Source organism: Coregonus clupeaformis, chromosome 14, assembly GCF_020615455.1.
Source record: "Coregonus clupeaformis isolate EN_2021a chromosome 14, ASM2061545v1, whole genome shotgun sequence".
NCBI lineage: Eukaryota > Metazoa > Chordata > Actinopteri > Salmoniformes > Salmonidae > Coregonus > Coregonus clupeaformis.
In genome coordinates this window covers 30081493-30103070 of record NC_059205.1, presented here as the reverse complement: position 1 = coordinate 30103070, position 21578 = coordinate 30081493, and the positions used below count along the sequence as shown (strand labels likewise).

Below are 21578 nucleotides of genomic sequence, written 5' to 3'. Positions count from 1 at the left end.
TACATCCCTGTTAGTGAGCATTTCTCACTGACTGACTGCATGAATGACTACCAGAGTTGTTGCCAGACAATTTAATGTAAATTTCTCTACCTTAAGCCTCCTCCTACGTCATTTTAGAGAATTTGGCAGTACGTCCAACTGGCCTCACAACTGCAGACCACATGTAACCACGTCAGCCCAGGACCTCCACATCTGGCTTCTTCACCTGCAAGATCGTCTGAGACCAGCCACCCGGACAGCTGATGAAGCTGTGGGTTTGCACAACCAAATATTTTCTGCACAAACTGTCAGAAACCGTCTCAGGGAAGCTCATCTGCATGCTCGTCATCCTCACCAGCGTCTTGACCTGACTGCAGTTCGGCATCGTAACCGACTTCAGTGGGCAAATGCTCACCTTCGCTGGCCACTGGCACGCTGGAGAACTGTGCTCTTCACGGATTAATGATTGGTTACCGCAATCAATCCCCTCTTGGATTAAGATTTTACATTTTGAAAGAAATAGTGCCCGTTGTGTGCACTGCCTTTTAATACCGTATACCCCGGTATGGTACAGGAACGGTATGAAAATCTGGATACTGCCCAACCCTAGCCTCAACTCAGCATGGGTTGTGAACACTGTTGTCAGCTAACATAATGATGCACCCAGCTCATTGTCTTGACATGTGTGGGTGGGTGGCAAAGCACGGCACAGGGACGCAGACAAAATATGCTCGCACAGCTATACCGGGTATCCTTTTCAGGTGGCACAGAAACCTTGAAAGGGAGTGAAAGAGACAGATAGAAAGAGCTATATATGAATTAGCCAGTGGGTTGGTTAGCCATACTATAGGTAGGAAACATTGCTAGCTGTCAGAAAGGGAAGTGCATCAGGAAATGTTGTTGTTGTGACAGAACGTTTTTATTGAAGAGGAGAAACAGCCTTGAACACGTTTCATAACCGCTGGTGTGCTGTGACTGGGTCTTCTTTCTCCTGTGTGTGTTGAAATGACTGAGAATATGATACTCCCGAGTGGCGCAGTGGTCTAAGGCACTGCATCGCAGTGCTAGCTGTGCCACTAGAGATCCTGGTTCGAGTCCAGGCTCTGTCGCAGCCAGCCGCGACCGGGAGACCCATGGGCGGCGCACAATTGGTCCAGCGTCGTCCAAGGTAGGGGAGGGTTTGGCCGGCAGGGATGTGGGTTCGTTTCCCATGGGGGGCCAGTATGAAAAAAACAAAACATGTATGCATTCACTAACTGTAAGTCGCTCTGGATAAGAGTGTCTGCTAAATGACTAAAATGTAAATCTAAATACTGTATGTTGAGAATTCATTGGAACAGTGTCCTAACTCTGTCCTCCCAGCAACATTAATGTGAAGGTCAGGGTTGTCAATGGTTACCGCCCAGCTCATCATACCTCACAGGGCATGGATAGAAAAGGAAAGGTATTTCACATAATTATTTCTCAGTAACATCTGAAGGTGAAGGCCTCAACATACATTTTTCGTGTGAAGAACCTTTGATTTCAAAATAATGTTATTTCTTCATCCCCACACATGGCTGAGAATATTGAGGATTTTATTTCTGTCTCTCTCTGTGTTTCTCTATCTCACTCTTCTAAGAGGCTTTGATTTGAAGCGGGGGCCCGTAGTGTAGCGAGGAAGAGGAGGACACACATAAAAACACACCTAAGTGCTGTAGTGTAGCGAGGAGGATGAGGAGGAGGACTGGGAGCCACCAGCCCACACAGGCAAAGCTGTGAAAACTGTGCATCCAAGCTTGAATCCTCCCCCGTCCCCTGGCTGTTCTCCTAGCAGCTTCCCTCCATAGACCAGCAGCAAGCCTCACCTCACCGTCAGGCTCCAGCCCTCAGCCCCAACCAACCAAGCATTCAAGGAGATTTGAACCCTTCTCTCTTTTAAAAACAACACTGCTTTTTTCCCCCTCTTCTTCTTAGTGAGATAAACATGTTTTTAACCTACCCAGAACTGAATATAATCCGAGTCAAGCCCCCCCACCTATGCATCCATCCGCTCAAGCACAGTACATGTACACTAATACACACACAATACTAAATACACATTCAAATCTAAGCACGTTTCAGAGACATAGAAGCGTCTGGAATTTATTCTCTCTGGCAGCAGCCTCCCACAGACGTCCTCAAACCTATCATTTTCTCTGCAGTGGAAGAATTGTGATGAACGCTAGTCGGTAGTGCAGCTGAATTTTAAAGCTACACACACCCACGCGCCATATCACTACTGCAAGCATCATTATCCTAAACTTTGCTCTGTAGCCCCCTTCTGCTGTGTGTGTCTGTCTCTGTTTATCAGTCTTTTGACTTCTTCATGTGCCTACATTAATTATGTGTAAATGCACAAAGGACAGAATTATATTAATAAGAGTCTGCCACATTGATTTTTGAATTGACGGGTCAGTGTGCAATCAATGACACAGCTTCTCTTTTATTTCCTCCAGATTGGTTGGTTAGGGGTATAGACATTTTTTATTTTGGTGCTGTATGTGTGTGCGTGGGTGGGTTTGTGCGGGTAGAGAATTGTTGGCTGTACACTGTGTGTGAATGTGTGTTGTGGATTTTCTGTGTGTGTGAGTAGTGTTTGATGCACATATTGCTGTAGTGTAGGAGGATGAGGAGGAAACACACACACATACACTAAATGCAAGATGGCGCCGATAGACATGGCCGCTCTGTTTCTGGTTCCTAAGCAACTTTTGCATTATTATAATTTATTTTTATTTTTCACATTAGAAAGTTTTGTGCATTTTTACATACAGCCAGGAATAACTTTTGAATATCAGAGCGGCGGTAACTCACCAGCAATATGACTTTCCTGAATTAGATACTTTGTTCTTGCCCACCAAGGCAATTGAACTTATCCCAGAGGCTGCTCCAAGACCTTGCCGGCGGAGAAGATGTATTCAGAGTGGACTTTTAGTCCGACTCAGGAGGAGTGCACACCATCCACCGCTTCTGAGTATATTACTCGCTAATGTTCAGTCCCTGGAGAATAAAGTAGACGAGCTCAGGGCGAGAATCTCCTTCCAGAGAGACATCAGGGACTGTAACATACTCTGGTTCATGGATTCATGGCTCTCTCCAGATATACTGTCCCCGTCCATATAGCCAGCTGGGTTCTCAGTACATCGTGCAGATAGGAATAAAGAACTCTCTGGGAAGAAGAAAGGCAGAGGTGTCTGTTTCATGATTAACTACTCATGGTGTGATTGTGGTAACGTACAGGAACTCAAGTCCTTTTGTTCACCCGACCTAGAATCGGGTGTTGTTCCCACTGTGACAATTAAAACCTATTCAAACCAAAAAACGTTGATAGATGGCAGCGTTCGCGCAAAACTGAAAGCTCAAACTACCGCATTTAACCACGGCAAGGTGACTGGGAATATAGTCAAATACAAACAGTCCAGTTATGCCCTCCGTAAGGCAATCAAACAAGCAAAACGTCAGTACAGAGACAAAGTGGAGGAGCAATTCAATGGCTCAGATACGAGACGTATGTGGCAGGGACAATCACGGATTACAAAGGGAAAACCAGCCACATCGCAGACACCAACGTCTTGCTTCCGGACAAGCTAAACACCTTCTTCGCCCGCTTTCAGGATAACACAGTGCCGCAGATGCGGGCCGCTCCCATAGACTGTGAGCTCTCGTTCTCTGTGGCCAACGTGAGTAAGACATTTTAAGCGTGTTAACCCTCGCAAGGCTGCCGGCCCAGACAACATCACTAGCCGTGTCCTCAGAGCATGCGCAGACCAGCTGGCTGGAGTGTTTACGGACATATTCAATCTCTCCCTATCCCAGTCTGTTGTCCCCACTTGCTTCAAGATGTCCACTATTGTTCCTGTACCCAAGAAAGCAAAGGTAACTGAACTAAATGACTATCGCCCCATAGTAGAGGTTGACACGGAAACAGGACTCCCTTGGGTCTTGTGGGTCCCGCGGGATTCTGGCAGGAATGGGAGTGAAGTTCTAGAGTCAAGTTTGAGATAGGATCAACAGTCTACAGGAACGGGCAGTACAGGAATAGTTGTAATCTGAGTTTTTTGGGTAGAAATATGTTGTGTGGAGCGTTTCATAAAAACAACTGTGTAGCCTAGGCCTAATATAGTTTACTTAATAAAAATATATACAAAATGAATTGTAATTTCCCCCCTCCCCCCTCCCCCTTCCGTTGGCTCACTCTTGCGCCTCACTCCAGTTGTAGCCAGTCACTACGCTACCTCAGATGCCAACCTACGTTAGTAGGCTAAATGAAGAAGCCTTCAATAGAGGAATTGCAATGTCTTGTTGCAGCCAAGGACCCATCACTAACATTAACATTAGAGCTAAGGAAAGAGCGATGTTTTAGCTAAATTTGATGGAGTTGTCTTTGACGAGGACACTGCTTGTAAAAAATACTGCGGTTTAATCAAATAGGTTACCAACCCTGAAAGTGGGACAAGCGGCCTGAAGCGGCATAGCTGCTCTACTCCTAACAACTTTACTGTAAAGCCCAATTGTTAGCGTATTTCACTAAACCCGCGGCATTTGAGGTGAAGTGATTTTTGTATTTATTTGATGTATGCAGTACTGCCGCTCAGGTTTTTTTGTATTTTTTATGTTCATACTGTTAATGTGTTGTAGGCTAAATGTTGATAATGTGCGCAGTGCTCAGCTGTAGGCTACAGATTTATGCCGGTGCTGTGCTGAGCAGACCATCCTGCTGGGGTCTCTGTCCTCATCCTCCAGCATAAATCGATCTGCATTTAGGTAATTTAGAATACCCTCTTATCCAGAGTGACTTAGGCCTACAGTCAGTGCATTAAACAAAAATAGTAAAGACAACCACATATCACAGTTGCAGATTGCATTACTGAAATTATTTTGAATATTTCCTAAACAAACATAATAGCATACATATTTCTGCACGCAAAAATTAGCACAGGACGGGACGAGAGTGATTTTTATCAGGAAGGGACAGGAAAGTTCTGGGGTTATAGAACTGTATCGAGATCAGGACAGTACAGGAGAACAATTGACAAGACGGGACAGGAATTAATTTTCACTCCTGTGTCAACCTTTACCCTGTAGCACTCAATTCTGTCATCATTAAGTGCTTTGAGAGGCTAGTTAAGGATCATATTACCTCCACCTTACCCGACACCCTAGACCCACTGCAATTTGCATACTGCCCCAATAGATCCACGGATGATGCAATCGCCATCACACTGCCCTATCCCATCTGGACAAGAGGAATACCTATGTAAGAATGCTGTTCATTGACTACAGCTCAGCCTTCAACACCATAGTACCCTCCAAGCTCATCTTTAAGCTTGGGGCCCTGGGTCTGAACCCTGCCCTGTACAACTGGGTCCTGGACTTCCTGACTGGCCGCCCCCAGGTGGTGAAGAAAGGCAACAACACCTCCACTACTCTGATCCTCAACACAGGGGCCCCACAAGGGTGCGTGCTCAGCCCCCTCCTGTACTCCCTGCTCACCCATGACTGCATGGCCACGCATGCCTCCAACTCAATCATCAAGTTTGTAGACGACATAACAGTGGTAGGCCTGATTACCAACAATGACGAGACAGCCTACAGGGAGGAAGTGAGGGCCCTGGTGGAGTGGTGCCAGCAAAATAACCTCTCCGTCAACGTCAACAAAACGAAGGAGCTGATCATGGACTTCAGTAGACAGCAGAGGGAGCACGCCACCATCCACATCGACAGGGCTGCTGTGGAGAAGGTGAAAAGCTTCAAGTTCCTCGGGGTACACATCACTGACAATCTGAAATAGTCCACCCACACAGACAGTAGGCAGAAAGCTGAAGAAATGTGGTTTGTCCCCTGTGACCCTCACAAACTTTTACAGATGCACCATTATGACCATCCTGTCGGGCTGTATTACCACCTGGCACGGCAACTGCATCGTCCGTAACCACAGGGCTCTCCAGAGGGTGGTGCGGCCTGCCCAACACATCACCAGGGGCACACTGCCTGTCCTCCAGGACATCTACAGCACCCAGTGTCAAAGGAAGGCCAAGAAGATAAAAATGCCACGGCCTGTTCATCCCACTATCATCCAGAAGGCGAGGTCAGCACAGGTGCATCAAAGCTGAGACCGAGAGACTGAAAAACATATTCTATCTCAAGGCCATCAGACTGTTAAATAGACATCACTAACCGGCCTCCACCCAGTACCCTGCCCTGAACTTAGTCACTGTCACTAGCCGACTACCACCCGGCTGCTCAACCCTGTACCTTAGAGGCTGCTGCCCTATGTACATAGACATGGAACACTGGTCACTTTAATAATCGAACACTGGTCACTTTAATAATGTTTGCATACTGTTTTACCCATTTCATATGTACAGTGGGGAAAAAAAGTATTTAGTCAGCCACCAATTTTGCAAGTTCTCCCACTTAAAAAGATGAGAGAGGCCTGTAATTTCCATCATAGGTACATGACAACTATGACAGACAAAATGAGGAAAAAAAATCCAGAAAATCACATTGTAGGATTTTTTATGAATTTATTTGCAAATGATGGTGGAAAATAAGTATTTGGTCAATAACAAAAGTTTCTCAATACTTTTTTATATACCCTTTGTTGGCAATGACACAGGTCAAACGTTTTCTGTAAGTCTTCACAAGGTTTTCACACACTGTTGCTGGTATTTTGGCCCATTCCTCCATGCAGATCTCCTCTAGAGCAGTGTTGTTTTGGGGCTGTCGCTGGGCAACACAGACTTTCAACTCCCTCCAAAGATTTTCTATGGGGTTGAGATCTGGAGACTGGCTAGGCCACTCCAGGACCTTGAAATGCTTCTTACGAAGCCACTCCTTCGTTGCCCGGGCGGTGTGTTTGGGATCATTGTCATGCTGAAAGACCCAGCCATGTTTCATCTTCAATGCCCTTGCTGATGGAAGGAGGTTTGCACTCAAAATCTCACGATACATGGCCCCATTCATTCTTTCCTTTACACAGATCAGTCGTCCTGGTCCCTTTGCAGAAAAACATCCCCAAAGCATGATGTTTCCACCCCCATGCTTCACAGTAGGTATGGTGTTCTTTGGATGCAACTCAGCATTATTTTTCCTCCAAACACGACGAGTTGAGTTTTTACCAAAAAGTTATATTTTGGTTTCATCTGACCATATGACATTCTCCCAATCCTCTTCTGGATCATCCAAATGCACTCTAGCAAACTTCAGACGGGCCTGGACATGTACTGGCTTAAGCAGGGGGACACGTCTGGCACTGCAGGATTTGAGTCCCTGGCGGCATAGTGTGTTGCTGATGGTAGGCTTTGTTACTTTGGTCCCAGCTCTCTGCAGGTCATTCACTAGGTCCCCCCGTGTGGTTCTGGGATTTTTTCTCACCATTCTTGTGATCATTTTGACCCCACGGGGTGAGATCTTGTGTGGAGCCCCAGATCGAGGGAGATTATCAGTCGTCTTGTATGTCTTCCATTTCCTAATAATTGCTCCCACAGTTGATTTCTTCAAACCAAGCTGCTTACCTATTGCAGATTCAGTCTTCCCAGCCTGGTGCAGGTCTACAATTTTGTTTCTGGTGTCCTTTGACAGCTCTTTGGTCTTGGCCATAGTGGAGTTTGGAGTGTGACTGTTTGAGGTTGTGGACAGGTGTTTTTTATACTGATAACAAGTTCAAACAGGTGCCATTAATACAGGTAACGAGTGGAGGACAGAGGAGCCTCTTAAAGATGAAGTTACAGGTCTGTGAGAGCCAGAAATCTTGCTTGTTCGTAGGTGACCAAATACTTATTTTCCACCACAATTTGCAAATAAATTCATTAAAAATCCTTCAATGTGAATTTCTGGAATTTTTTTTCTCAATTTGTCTATCATAGTTGACGTGTACCTATGATGAAAATTACAGGCCTCTCTCATCTTTTTAAGTGGGAGAACTTGCACAATTGGTGGCTGACTAAATACTTTTTTCCCCCACTGTATATACTGTATTCTAGTCAAGGCCATCCTATTAAACTATTGCTGTACATATACTATTCTATCCTATGTATTCTTCAGATATATTATATATTCTATCCACATACTGTCCGTAATGTGTGTATATATATATATATATATATATATATATATATATATATATATATATATATATATATATATATATATATATATATATATATATATATATTACACACACACACACACACACAGTTGAAGTCGAAGTTTACATACACGTAGGTTGGAGTCATTAAAACTTGTTTTTCAACCACTCCACAAATTTCTTGTTAACAAACTATAGTTTTGGCAAGTCGGCTAGGACATCTACTTTGTGCATGACACAAGTAATTTTTCCAACAATTGTTTACAGACAGATTATTTCACTTATAATTCACTGTATCACAATTCCAGTGGGTCAGAAGCTAAGTTGACTGTGCTTTTAAAAAGCTTGGAAAATTCCAGAAAATTATGTAATGGCTTTAGAAGCTTCTGATATGCTAATTGACATCATTTGAGTCAATTGGAGGTGTACCTGTGGATGTATTTCAAGGCCTACCTTCAAACTCAGTGCCTCTTTGCTTGACATCATGGGAAAATCCAAAGAAATCAGCCAAGACCTCAGAAAGAAATTGTAGACCTCCACAAGTCTGGTTCATCCTTGGGAGCAATTTCCAAACGCCTGAAGGTACCACGTTCATCTGTGCAAACAATAGTATGCAAGTATAAACACCATGGGAACACGCAGTCGTCATACCGCTCAGGAAGGAGACGCATTCTGTCTCCTAGAGATGAACAAACTTTGGTGCGAAAAGTGCAAATCAATCCCAGAACAACAGCAAAGGACCTTGTGAAGATGCTGGAGGAAACCGGTACAAAAGTATCTATATCCACCGTAAAACGAGTCCTATATCAACATAACCTGAAAGGCCACTCAGCCAGGAAGAAGCCACTGTTCCAAAACCACCATAAAAAAGACAGACTACGGTTTGCAACTGCACATGGGGACAAAGGTTGTACTTTTTGGAGAAATGTCCTCTGGTCTGATGAAACAAAAATAGAACAGTTTGGCCATAATGACGATCGTTATGTTTGGAGGAAAAAGTGGGCAGCTTGCAAGCCGAAGAACACCATCCCAACCGTGAAACACGGGGGTGGCAGCATCATGCTGTGGGTGTGCTTTGCTACAGGAGGGACTGGTGCACTTCACAAAATAGATGGCATCATAAGGAAGGAAATGATGTGGATATATTGAAGCAACATCTCAAGACATCAGTCAGGAAGGTAAAGCTTGGTCGCAAATGGGTCTTCCAAATGGACAATGACCCCAAACAAACTTCCAAAGTTGTGGCAAAATGGCTTAAGGACAACAAAGTCAAGGTATTGGAGTGGCCATCACAAAGCCCTGACCTCAATCCTATAGAAAATGTGTGGGCAGAACTGAAAAAGCGTGTGCAAGCAAGGAGGCCTAGAAACCTGACTCCGTTACACCAGCTCTGTCAGGAGGAATGGGCCAAAATTCACCCAACTTATTGTGGGAAGCTTGTGGAAGGCTACCCAAAACGTTTGACCCAAGTTAAACAATTTGCAATGCTACCAAATACTAATTGAGTGTATATGTAAACTTCTGACCCACTGGAAATGTGATGAAAGAAATAAAAGCTGAAATAAATCATTCTCTCTGCTATTAATCTGACATTTCACATTCTTAAAATAAAGTGGTGATCCTAACTGACCTAAGACAGGGAATTCTTAATAGGATTAAATGTCAGGAATGGTGAAAAACTGAGTTTAAATGTATTTGGCTAAGGTGTATGTAAACTTCCGACTTCAACTGTATGTATATACAGTGGGGAGAACAAGTATTTGATACACCGCCGATTTTGCAGGTTTTCCTACTTAAAAAGCATGTAGAGGTCTGTAATATTTATCATAGGTACACTTCAACTGTGAGAGACGGAATCTAAAACAAAAATCCAGAAAATCACATTCTATGATTTTTAAGTAATTAATTTGCATTTTATTGCATGACATAAGTATTTGATCACCTACCAACCAATAAGAATTCCGGCTCTCACAGACCTGTTAGTTTTTCTTTAAGAAACCCTCCTGTTCTCCACTCATTACCTGTATTAACTGCACCTGTTTGAACTCGTTACCTGTATAAAAGACACCTGTCCACACACTCAATCAAACAGACTCCAACCTCTCCACAATGGCCAAGACCAGAGAGCTGTGTAAGGACATCAGGGATAAAATTGTAGACCTGCACAAGGCTGAGATGGGCTACAGGACAATAGGCAAGCAGCTTGGTGAGAAGGCAACAACTGTTGGCGCAATTATTAGAAAATGGAAGAAGATCAAGATGACGGTCAATCATCCTCGGTCTGGGGCTCCATGCAAGATCTCACCTCGTGGGGCATCAATGATCATGAGGAAGGTGAGGGATCAGCCCAGAACTACACGGCAGGACCTGGTCAATGACCTGAAGAGAGCTGGGACCACAGTCTCAAACAAAACCATTAGTAACACACTACGCCGTCATGGATTAAAATCCTGCAGCGCACGCAAGGTCCCTCTGCTCAAGCCAGCGCATGTCCAGGCCCGTCTGAAGTTTGCCAATGACCATCTGGATGATCCAGAGGAGGAATGGGAGAAGGTCATGTGGTCTGATGAGACAAAAATTGAGCTTTTTGGTCTAAACTCCACTCGCCCTGTTTGGAGGAAGAAGAAGGATGAGTACAACCCCAAGAACACCATCCCAACCGTGAAGCATGGAGGTGGAAACATCATTATTTGGGAATGCTTTTCTGCAAAGGGGACAGGACGACTGCACCGTATTGAGTGGAGGATGGATGGGGCCATGTATCGCGAGATCTTGGCCAACAACCTCCTTCCCTCAGTAAGAGCCTTGAAGATAGGTCGTGGCTGGGTCTTCCAGCATGACAACGACCCGAAACACGCAGCCAGGGCAACTAAGGAGTGGCTCCGTAAGAAGCACCTCAAGGTCCTGGAGTGGCCTAGCCAGTCTCCAGACCTGAACCCAATAGAAAATCTTTGGAGGGAGCTGAAAGTCCGTATTGCCCAGCGACAGCCCCGAAACCTGAAGGATCTGGAGAAGGTCTGTATGGAGGAGTGGCCAAAATCCCTGCTGCAGTGTGTGCAAACCTGGTCAAGACCTACAGGAAACGTATGATCTCTGTAATTGCAAACAAAGGTTTCTGTACGAAATATTAAGTTCTGCTTTTCTGATGTATCAAATACTTATGTCATGCAATAAAATGCAAATGAATTACTTAAAAATCATACAATGTGATTTTCTGGATTTTTGTTTTAGATTCCGTCTCTCACAGTTGAAGTGTACCTATGATAAAAATTACAGACCTCTACATGCTTTGTAAGTAGGAAACACTGCCGATTTTGCAGGTTATCAAATACTTGTTCTCCCCACTGTATATATATATATATATATATATATATATATATATACACACACACACACACACACACACACACAGGTATATACAGTACCAAGTTTGGACACAGCTACTCATTCAAATAGATTCTTCAAATAGCCACCCTTTGTCTTGAAGACAGCTTTGCACACTCTTGGCATTCTCTCAACCAGCTTCACCTGGAATGCTTTTCCAACCATATTGAAGGAGTTCCCACATATGCTTAGCACTTGTTGGCAGCTTTTTCTTCTCTCTGCCGTCCGACTCATCCCAAACCATCTCAAATGGTTTGATGTCGGGTGATTGTGGAGGCCAGGTCATCTGATGCAGCACTCCATCACTCTCCTTCTTGGTCAAATAGCCCTTACACAGCCTGGAGGTGTGTTTTGGGTCATTGTCCTGTTTAAAAACAAATGATAGTCCCACTAAGCGCAAACCAGATGGGATGGCGTATCGCTGCAGAATGCTGTGGTAGCCATGCTCGTTAAGTGTGCCTTGAATTCTAAATAAATCACAGACAGTGTCACCAGCAAAGCACCCCCACACCATAACCTCTTCCTCCATGCTTTACGGTGGGAACTACACATGCAGAGATCATCCGTTCACCCACACTGTGTCTCACAAAGACATGGTGGTTTGGACCAAAAATCTCAAATTTGGACTCCAGACCAAAGGACAAATTTCCAACGGTCTAATGTCCATTGCTCGTGTATCTTGGCCCAAGCAGGTCTCTTCTTCTTATAGGTGTCCTTTTAGTAGTGGTTTCTTGGCAGCAATTCGACCATGAAGGCCTGATTCACACAGTCCCCTCTGAACAGTTGATGTTGACATGTGTCTGTTACTTGAACTCTGTGACGCATTTATTTGGCCTGCAATTTCTGAGGCTGGTAACTCCTAATGAACTTATCCTCTGCAGCAGAGGTAACTCTGGGTCTTCCATTCCTTTGGTGGTCCTCATGAGAGGCAGTTTCATCATAGCGCTTTATGGTTTTTGTGACTGCATGTGAAGAAACGTTCAAAGTTCTTGAAATGTTCCAGATTGACTGACCTTCATGTCTTAAAGTAGTGATTGACTGTCGTTTCTCTTTGCTTATTTGAGCTGATCTTGACATTATATGGACTTGGTATTTTATTACCAAATAGGGCCCCCCCCCCCCTCCTCAGCAATGTACACACAATACTCCGCAATGACAAAGCGAAAACAGAAATACCTTATTTCCATAAGTATTCAGACCCTTTGCTATGAGACTCAAAATTGAGCTCAGGTGCATCCATTGGTCATCCTTGAGATTTTACTGCAACTTGATTGGAGTCCACCTGTGGTAAATTCAATTGATTGGACATGATTTGCAAAGTCACACAGCTGTCTATATAAGGTCCCACAGTTAACAATGCATGTCAGAGCAAAAACCAAGACATGAGGTCGAAGGAATTGTCTGTAGAGCTCCGAGACACAGATCTGGGGAAGTGTACCAAAAAATCTCTGCAGCATTGAAGATCCCCAAGAACACAGTGGCCTCCATCATTCTTAAATGGAAGAAGTTTGGAACCACCAAGACTCTTCTTAGAGCTGGCCGCCTGGCCAAACTGAGCAATCGGGGGAGAAGGGCCTTGGTCAGGGAGGTCACCTCCTTGACCAAGGCCCTTCTCCCCCGATTGCTCAGTTTGGCCGGGCAGCCAGCTATAAGATGAGTCTTGGTGGTTCCAAACTTCTTCAATTTAAGAATGATGGATGCCACTTCATTCTTGGGGACCTTCAATGCTGCAGACATTGTTTGGTACCCTTCCCCAGATCTGTGCCTCGACACAATCCTGTATCAGAGCTCTACGGACAATTTGTTCGACCTCATGGCTTGGTTTTTGCTCTGACATGCATTGTTAACTGTGGGACCTTATATAGACAGGTGTGTGCCTTTCCAAATCATGTCCAATCAATTGAATTTACCACAGGTGGACTCCATGTTGTAGAAACATCTCAAGGATGATCAATGGGCTCAATTTCGAGTCTCATAGCAAAGGGTCTGAAAACGTATGTAAATGAGGTATTTAAGTTTTTTATATTTACTATATTTGCAAGAAATTCTAAAAACCTGTTCGCGTTGTCATTAGGGGGTATTGTGTGTAGATTGCTTAGGATTATTCATTTGTTAATACATTTTAGAATAAGACTGTAACGTAACAAAATGTGGAAAAAGTCAAGGGGTCTGAATACTTTCCCAAGGCACTGTAACCAACCTATCAATTAAAATGCAACATCCATTTATGGTTGGCTATGTAAACTCTCTAACATTGATTTATCTTGCAATAGATGTCATTCATTTGGTAATATTACGTTTTTTTTCTTCTTCTAATGCCTCTTAAAAGTAGCTGAAAGCAATCAGATTACGTTACTGAGTATGGGTAATCCAAGTTACGTTACTGATTACAATTTTGGACAGGTAACTAGTAACTGTAACGGATACATTTAGAAAATAACCTACCCAACCCTGCCGACCACATTTGTCCCCTGGTGACGGGGGGCTTGGCGAATGTCTGTGCCCTTCCTCTCTGTCTCCCTGTACATATCTGTCTCTCTCTGCTTCCTACTGTCCTGTCGTGAAAATATTAAAATTCAGAAGAGATCAGACCTTCCAGTCACCCAAAAAATTTAAAAGAATGAAAATAAATTGAAAAATAGAATGACCAGAGGACGGGCGAGTGCCGCCTTAAGGAGGGAGGGGCTCACCTCATTCGCCACTCAACCTGTCTGTCTCCGACAGACGTTGTGTGATTGGTTCTTCCTAGTAGTGATCCGCCTGGACTGAATCCCATAATGAGATATCTCACTCCTATTTTTTGAGAACCGAGATTACAAAATTAACCTTGAGTTTTTGAAATTCAGAGAATTGTGATGTATGGGTTCCATCAGTAGTCAGCCTACCACTGTACAGGTGTGTGAGGTCAGTCATTATCTAGGAGACAAAGTGCTTGAAGAATCAAGGTCTGTACATACGTAGTACCTCTGGGTCATAATGATGATGGTGCTAATGGGGATGCTGAATACTGATAGCCATGATGAGTAAGAGACTGTCTCCTCTCCCATCCTCTCCCGCCTGGCCAGGAAGCAGCCTGCTGTTGATTGTCAGTGGAACAGCGTGTGTCTGTCATTTTCACACTGACTCAAATCATAAAACTGAGGGTCGCGATTAGAGAACATGTCATACAATCTGCTAGTCTACAGTTGTAGCATCTATGGCCTGTAACCACCAGAATGTTGTGTCTGTCTGCTGGTTGATTTGAGGCTTTGCCTATGAGTTATAGCCTATTGTATAGTATTGAGTATATAAAAGGGATAAATTGTGTGGTGTAAGTGTTAGACACACATTACGTTCTATCAGATCAGCCTGTTCAATGAGTAGCACATGAGATGGATAGATGTGATCATAAGACTAAACTGGCAACAGTTTAATCCTTCCACCCAGTGAAAACATTTGACTATAGGGTAAGGAGGGTGCTCTTCACAGCTTTTATTCCCAGAAAGTTGGATTTCTCTGTGATAGAACTCTAGTAGCTTCACACTCCATTGAGGTTCTTAGATCGCCTTATTTAGAGTGCCTTCAGAAAGTATTCACACCCCTTGACTTTTTCCACATTTTGTTCTGTTACAGCCTGAATTTAAAAAATATTACGTTTTGGGTTTTTTGGTCACTGGCCTACACACACAATACCCGATAATGTCAAAGTGGAATTATGTTTTTCAAAATGTTGACAAGTTAATAAAACATTTAAAGCTGAAATGTCAATAAGTATTCAACCCCTTTGTTATGGCAAGCCCGAATAAGTTTAGGAGTAAAAATGTGCTTAACAAGTCACATAATAAGTAGCATGGACTCACCGTGTGCAATATTAGTGTTTAACATGATGTTTGAAAGACTACCTCATCTCTCCACACATACAATTATCTGTAAGGTCCCTCAGTCGAGCAGTGAATTTCAAACACAGATTCAACCACAAAGACCAGGGAGGTTTTCCAATGCTTCGCAAAGAAGGGCATTTATTGGTAGATGGATAGAAAAAAAACAGACATTCAATATCCCTTTGAGCATGGTGAAGTTATTAATTACCCTTTGGATGGGGTATCAATACACCCAGTCACTACAAAGATACAGGCGTCCTTCCTAACTCAGTTGCCGGAGAGGAAGGACACCGCTCAGGGATTTCACCATGAAGCCAATGGTGATTTTAAAAGTTTCAGAGTTGAATGGCTGTGTTAGGAGAAAACTGAGGATGGATCAACAACAATGTAGTTACTCCACAATACTAACCTAATTGACAGAGTGAAAAGGAAGCCTTCACAAAATACAAATATTCCAAAACATGCATCCTGTTTGCAACAAGACACTAAAGTAATACTGCAAAAAATGTGGCAAAGTAATTTAATTTTTGTCCTGAATACAAAGTGTTATGTTTGGGGAAAATCCAATCCAACATATTACTGAGTACCACTCTCCATATTTTCAAGCATAGTGGTGGCTGCATCATGTTATGGGTATGCTTGTAATTGTTAAGGACTGAGGAGTTTTACAGGATAAAAAATTAATGGAATAGAGCTAAGCACAGGGAAAATCGTAGAGGAAAACCTGGTTCAGTCTGCTTTCCACCAGACACTGGGAGATTAATTTACCTTTTAGCAGGACACTAACCTAAAATACAAGGCCAACTCTACACTAGAGTTGATTATCAAGTTCCTGAGTGGCCGAGTTACAGTTTTGACTTAAATCTACTTGAAAATCTATGGCAAGACCTGAAAATAGATGTCTAGCAATTTGAGCTTGAAGATTTTGAAAAGAATAATGGGCAAATGTTGCACAATCCAGGTGTGGAAAGGTCTTAGAGACTTACCAGAAAGACTCACAGCTGTAAACACTGCTAAAGGTACTTCAACAAAGTATTGACTCAGGGGTGTGAATACTTATGTAAATAAGATATTTCTGTATTTCATTTTCAATACATTTGCAAAAATGTCTGAAAACATTTTTTCACTTTGTCATTATGGGGTATTGTGTGTAGATGGGTGATACTTTTTTGTATCAATTTTGAATTCAGGCTGTAACACAATGTGGAATAGGTCAAGGGGTATGACTACTTTCTGAAGGCACTGTAAAATCACCTCACTACCTGCTCACCCTCTGGCTTCTCTTCTATTGTCGTCATGACTCTCTCAACTCAACTCTGTGCAAACTGGCTGCATGCGCTAGATTTGCATTTACATTTTAGTCATTTAGCAGACGCTCTTATCCAGAGCGACTTACAGTTAGTAAGTGCATACATTTTCATACTGGCCCCCCGTGGGAATCGAACCCACAACCCTGGCATTGAAAGCGCCATGCTCTACCAACTGAGCTACACGGGGCCCTTCTCATCCATGGCAGAGCAGAGCTACCTAGACTGTTAAAGGCTGGGCTTATGTAACAGAACAAAACAGAAGCCCTTGAACAGTGTCTCAAGCAGCAGAGTTGCCCTAGAAGAAGATTGGATCCAACAGAAGTGAGAATGATGTGACTGCCCTCTGGTGGTGACATGTACTGCTCCCTGCCTGGCATTTCACAATGCAAATAGTATTGGATAACATAGACCATTTGAATTTAATAGAGTGAGGAAGGCAAAAGAGAGAGATAGAGGGGGGAAAACCCACAATTACGGGGTCATAATGAGTTTTTATATAAAAACTATTTCATTAGACCTGTACTGAATTAAATGCAGGAGATGCTATTTCCCTGAAGATAGCCCGAAGCCCTCCTCACGTTGGTTCAAAGTGAAAACTAGCTTCCTTCAGAAAGACACATTTATTTCTGACAGATTCCATAATTTAATTGGAGGTACAGTTTGCAGACTGTAAATATACATTTTTAGGGAGTTAGTTTGCCAGACCAAAATTGTCGTTTACGTCTATCTCATTGGTAATTGAAATTCATTTGGCTGTCTAAATGTTAATTCCCTAGGCATAACATAGTTATTAAGAACAGTATGAGATGCTGTGCATAATGACGCATGTCTTGTATTTTATTTGTACTTTATTACTTATTTGTATTACTTCTGAAGTAAGTCTACACTTTCTAGAGTTTTCTCATTCCCTCTACCACCACCACCACTTCTAATACTGACAAAAGCTTTGCTGTTTGTAATGATAACACTGAAACAATATAACTATCTATTATATACTTAGTGTTTATTATGTCTTTAGTGTCTCTATGAGAGTGTCTCTAAACCTCAAATGAGTCTTGACTCAGGCCGGGAACTATTATACAATCTACCGCCTAGAAAGTGACACAGGAGCAATGGAGAGAGTTAGGCCAACATGTATGCATAGCAAAAGCTTTACCCTGGTAACATTAAGCATTATACAAGGAGAGTGCTGATAGACTGCCTATAGGTACTTATCACAGTCTGAGGCTGTTCCTTCTCTTGCTAGTGTAACAGCTGTCCAGCGAAAACAAGAAGACTGGTCTCGGCACCAGTGTAACAGATGTGATCCTACTTTGTAACTCGCGTTGTGTTTTTAAAGAAAGGACTGTCCAGCCTACAATCCCATTTGATTGGTGTTTATTCTGACGATAGACACAAGGAAGCACATTAGATGTGCAGGACAACAGTATGTTGATAGCGGTAGATTCGTGATTTGTCGCTTGCATGTCAATATCAGACTGGGGATTTTGTAATCAAACATAACAATGACAAAAATTGTACAAAATACAATAAATGTAAGGACCTGACGATAGACACAAGGAAGCACAATAGATGTGCAGGACAACAGTATGTTGACGGCTGTAGATTCGTGATTTGTCTGTTAGCATGGAAATAACTGAATTAACAGGGAGCTAATGCGACCATTACAATTAGAGCATACTAGCTAACTCACTCTTACAGCAATAACATACAAAAGCATATCCCAGGATGCCCTCAATATCTAACAGGTACCATACACATTCGGAAAGTATTCAGACCACTTGACTTTTTCCACATTTTGTTACGTTACAGCCTTATTCTAAAATTGATAAAATTGTTTTTTTTCTCTCATCAATCTACACACAATACCCCATAATGACAAAGCAAAAACAGGGTTTTTTGACATTTTTGCTAATTTATATAAAAATATATATATATAATTATATTACATTTACATGAGTATTCAGACCCTTTACTCAGTACTTTGTTGAAGCACCTTTGGCAGCGATTACAGCATTGAGTCTTCTTGGGTATGACGCTACAAGCTTGGCACACATGTATTTGGGGAGTTTCTCCCATTCTTCTCTGCAGATCCTCTCAAGCTCTGTCAGGTTGGATGGGGAGCGTTGATGCACAGCTATTTTCAGGTGTCTCCAGAGATGTTCGATCGGGTTCAAGTCTGGGCTCTGGCTGGGCCACTCAAGGACATTCCGAGACTTGTCCCAAAGCCACTCCTGCGTTGTCTTGGCTGTGTGCTTAGGGTTGTTGTCCTGTTGGAAGGTGAACCTTCGCCCCAGTCTGAGGTCCTGCGTTCTCTGGAGCAGGTTTTCATCAAGGATTTCTCTGTACTTTGCTCCGTTCATCTTACCCTCGATCCTGACTAGTCTCCCAGTCCCTCAGTCCCTGCCGCTGAAATACATCCCCACAGCATGATGCTGCCACCACCATGCTTCATCGTAGGGATGGTTCCAAGTTTCCTCCAGACGTGACGCTTGGCATTCAGGCCAAAGAGTTCAATCTTTGTTTCATCAGACCAAAGAATCTTGTCAGAGCAAAAAGCATGTCAGAGCAAAAACCAAGCCATGAGGTCGAAGGAATTGTCCGTAGAGCTCTGAGATGACAGAATTGTTTCGAGGCACAGATCTGGGGAAGGGTACCAAAAAATGTCTGCAGCATTGAAGGTCCCCAAGAACACAGTGGCCTCCATCATTCTTAAATGGAAGAGGTTTAGAACCACAAAAAATCAGATGACAACCCGCTTGGAGTTTGCCAAAAGGCACCTAAAGACTCTCAGACCATGAGAAACAAGATTCTCTGGTTTGATGAAACCAAGATTGAACTCTTTGGCCTGAATGCCAAGTGTCACGTCTGGAGGAAACCTGGCACCACCCCTACGGTGAAGCATGGTGGTGGCAGCATCATGCTGTGGGGATGTATTTCAGCGGCAGGGACTGAGACTAGTCAGGATCGAGGGAAAGATGAACGGAGCAAAGTACAGAGTGATCCTTGATGAAAACCTGCTCCAGAGTGCTCAGGACCTCAGACTGCGGTGAAGGTTCACCTTTCAACAGGACAACGACCCTAAGCACACAGCCAAGACAACGCAGGAGTGGCTTCGGGACAAGTCAGAGCCCGGACATGAACACAATCTAACATCTCTGGAGAGACCTGAAAATAGCTGTGCAGCGACGCTCCCCATCCAACCTGACAGATGTCAACAGAGCATTAGAGGATCTGCAGAGAAGAATGGGAGAAACTCCCCAAATACAGGTGTGCCAAGCTGTAATCGCTACCAAAGGTGCTTCAACAAAGTACTGAGTAAAGTGTCTGAATAGTTATGTGTATGTGATATATCCGTTTTTTTTTTTTTTTTTATAGATGTAAAACAATTTCTAAAACCTGTTTTTGCTTTGTCATTATGGGGTATTGTGTGTAGATTGATAAGGGGAAAAACTATTTATTCAATTGTAGAATAAGGCTGTAACGTAACAAAATGTAGAAAAGGTCAAGGGGTCTGAATACTTTCCGAATGCGCTGTGTCTATACCTGCACGTTTATAGACCAAACAAGCTGCAGATTAGGAGCATGTGCATGTCTGACCTGTGGCTGTGTGTCCTCAACTTGCAGCGTTTCATATTTTTTCCATACCCTCGCCCCGCTTGTTAGATATTATGCACATTGATAGCTTGATAGCAAACGTCCTTGCCATTTGATTTATCATAATAGCAGGCTAACAGGAGGCAGCAGCAGTCTGAATGATCAGACCGAAACAGAGAAGTGAAAGTGATCGGGTGAAATTACACCCGATCACAAATATAAACGCAACATGTAAAGTGTTGGTCCCATGTTTCATGAGCTGAAATTGTCCATATGCACAAATAGCTAATTTCTCTCCAATTTTGTGCACAAATTAGTTTACATCCCTGTTAGTGAGCATTTCTCCTTTGCCAAGATAATCCATACACCTGACAGGTGTGACATATCAAGAAGCTTATTAAACAGCATGATCAGTTTTGTCACAACACAATGCCACAGATGTCTCAGGTTTTGAGGGAGCGTGTAATTGGCATGCTGACTGCAGGAATATCCACCAGAGCTGTTGCCAGAGAATTGAATGTTAATTTCTCTACCATAAGCCGCCTCCAACATCGTTTTAGAGAGTTTGGCAGTACGTCCAACTGGCCTAACAACCACGGACCACGTGTAACCACTCCAGCCCAGGACCTCCACATCCGGCTTCTTCACCTGTGGGATTATCGGAGACTGGCCACCCGGACAGCTGATGAAACGGTGTGTTTCCACAACTAAATACTTTCTGTACAAACTGTCAGAAACCATCTCAGGGAAGCTCATCTGCGTGCTTGTCGACCTCACCAGGGTCTTGACCTGACTGCAGTTTGGTGTCGTAACCAACAAATGCTCACCTTTGATGGCCACTGGCACGCTGGAGAAGTGTGCTCTTCAAGGATGAATCCCAGTTTCAATTGTACTGGGCAGATGGCAGACAGCATGATTGGCTTTGTGTGGGCGAGTGATTTGCTGATATCAACTTTGTGAACAGAGTGCCCCATGGTGGCGGTGGGGTTATGGTATGGGCAGGCATAAGCTACGGACAACAAACACAATTGCATTTTATCGATGGCAATTTGAATGCACAGAGATACCGTGACGAGCTCCTGAGGCCCATTGTCGTGCCATTCATCCGCCGCCATCACCGCATGTTTCAGCATGATAATGTCGCAAGGATCTGTACACAATTCCTGGAAGTTCAAAATGTCCACGTTCTTCCATGACCTGCATACTCACCAGACATGTCACCCATTGAGCATGTTTGGGATGCTCAGGATTGATGTGTACGACAGCATGTTCCACTTCCCGCCAATATCCAGCAACTTTGCACAGCCATTGAAGAGGAGTGGGACAACATTCCACAGG

General features: G+C 43.4%; 1 protein-coding gene and 1 non-coding gene across 2 annotated transcripts in view; one reads left to right on the top strand and one right to left on the bottom strand.

Annotated features, from left to right (window-relative positions):
* Positions 1 to 21578, top strand: part of LOC121581035 (arf-GAP with GTPase, ANK repeat and PH domain-containing protein 3) — a 234059-nt gene that overhangs the window by 63096 nt on the left and 149385 nt on the right. The gene's annotated exons all lie outside the window — the stretch shown is intronic.
* trnae-uuc lies at positions 16757 to 16832 on the bottom strand. The gene has a single exon. It is a non-coding gene; the product is annotated as a tRNA-Glu (tRNA).